We start from the raw sequence: 2,500 nt of genomic DNA on the forward strand, positions 1-2,500 counted from the left end.
CATACAAGCTTAAATTGAACAAACAAAAACTAATTCAAATATTGCACGTCTAATTTCGTTCAACTACCACACCGGCGCGTTCCGCTAACCGATCATAATCCTTAGTAAAATCAATTCCCTTTTTGAACTAGTTCATTCTCTTGTCTTTTTGTTTAAATTTTGAGTAAATTTTTTTTTTCAGTCCAGTAATTGTAAGAGAACGATCTTTCGATCTCTTTCTCACAAAAATATAGTAAAGCTAGAAATAACTTCAATGTATGTGACCCCTTTTTTATATAACTAGAGATTTTTTTCCGCGCTTCGCGCGGATTGTGTCTTATAATTTATTTTATTTATAATATTATTTGTCGGTTTGTTTCTTTTACATTAATTTTTTGTTTTTCCAATGTTAGTTTTTCTTAATTTAAATTTATATGTTTATAGTTTTTCTTTTTTCTGGTTGTAGATGGAGAATTATATTTTTTATTGATGGTTTTTTATGTGACATAAACTTTTTGAAATTTTAAAATAATGTTATATATAGTACAATTAACACATTAAAGAAGAGAAACATATTTAAGCACATTTTATACAGGTTTTATATACATAATTTTAAACATTATATATGTATATATTATAAGTTTGAAACATGTAAATGCTTTCTAAAGTTAAATACTTGTTTTGAGTTTACATAACTTATCGAAAGTTTTATCTTTTTTTAAATTTAAATCACAGAAAAAAAATTAAAAAGTCAGTATAGATGGGTTTTCTTGGGCTTTTAAATCAACACTGAAAATTTACATGACATATAACAACAATTTATAAACAACTCGATAAAATTTGACCGAGCCAAAGATTTTCACACAATATGTTCTTTCTTCTTCTTAAATTGCAAAGAGCCTATAGGCACAAGAAAAAAATCATAATTTTTGTTTTCACTTATATAACATTTTTTTTCCTTTACACACGAATTTATTACACTGCTATAAGCAATTGAGAACTCTATTCATATAAGATTCACATCTATGCATTTTGACAAAGAAGAATTTTAGCCATCTTTAGTTTCGGAATGAATCAACTTCAGTCATATACACTATATTTTCTCTATGATTCAAATCTTACAATTTTAATATATGTGCAGATTTCCATGTGAAAAAACACGCACGCCATCTATCGTTCAACTATTACTTTTTTCCAAAGTAAACACTATAATCCTCGTTTGGTTAGCTCCACAAACTAATCTCTTTGGATCAGTGTAATCTTTCAGAAAATGATAATCTTAACATCTTACAAAAAAAATAACAAATATTGACTTATTATATGAATATATATTATTTTAAAATCATTATAGTGGATGAAGAAAGCACCATAATTTGTACAACAAATTTTCTTAGATTCACTTCACTCATCATATCACCATTTACCATTTTAATTACATAATTTTATATGAGCTTCTTCACATTTTCCGGTTATTTTTCTCTTTATTTATAACTACAATATAAGTTATAAACTATATATATATTATAAATTAACAATTTATTTACTCTTAAAGTAACGATTAAAATAGAACATAATTCAATATAGATATATGATTCTATTAATAAATTAGCAGTTACAAATTTGAATTTTTAGAATAATCAAAAGTTTTATATTAGTTAATTATCTTCTAAATGATATTATTTTTTATTCTTTTTGATGAGAATATTTTGGCTGAGGGGAGTCTCAAAAGCCTGAATTTAGTCCCTTTTATATAGTGGATATATTATTATTTTATTTTTTTTTGAATATATAAAAAGGTTATTTCTTCTTCCACAAAAAAAACAAAAAATATTGAATATTTTTTCATTTTGTTTGGATGATAAGTCCTGTTGTCTGAACAATTTGGATGATAAGGTCTACCACAAAAATATATATATATATGTGAATGAAATATCCATTAGGTATAATAGGAATCATTGGGAGTACAAATAATAAGTCTGGCTTGGCACAGTGGTTTAGCATGTGTTTGGATATTGCTTGACCCAGGTTCGATTCCCCCCTCCAACCATCTTTTAATTTTGTTATTAATTATTCATTATTTAAAAACTGTAAAAAGCCACGTAAGCAATATATAACGGACACTCAGATTCCGTTACGTTTGACTAACGGATAATGGTCAATGTATGCAAAACCAAATTTTTGTTGAGTTCGTGATGAAATTTGAATTAACTACGTGTTCGTGTATGCAAAAACCGAATTTTGTTTTCGTGTATGTGTTTATGTACTGATCGGGACCGCTGGAACTGTGTTGATGTATGAATTAGCCGTTTTCCCCTCCCCCTGTGTGTACTGAACAGACAGCCCACGTGGGCCAAAATCACCCGAACAGTCCACGGAGCGTGCTGATATGTGTACTGATGGACAGCCGGACATCCTGTGTGTGCTGACGGACGGCACGGACGTCCTGTGTGTGCTGACGGACACACACGGACGTCCGTGTGTGTACTGAACAGACAGCCCACGTGGGCCAAAATCACCCACG

The sequence above is a fragment of the Brassica napus genome, unplaced genomic scaffold, assembly GCF_020379485.1.
Source record: "Brassica napus cultivar Da-Ae unplaced genomic scaffold, Da-Ae ScsIHWf_265;HRSCAF=440, whole genome shotgun sequence".
Lineage (NCBI taxonomy): Eukaryota > Viridiplantae > Streptophyta > Magnoliopsida > Brassicales > Brassicaceae > Brassica > Brassica napus.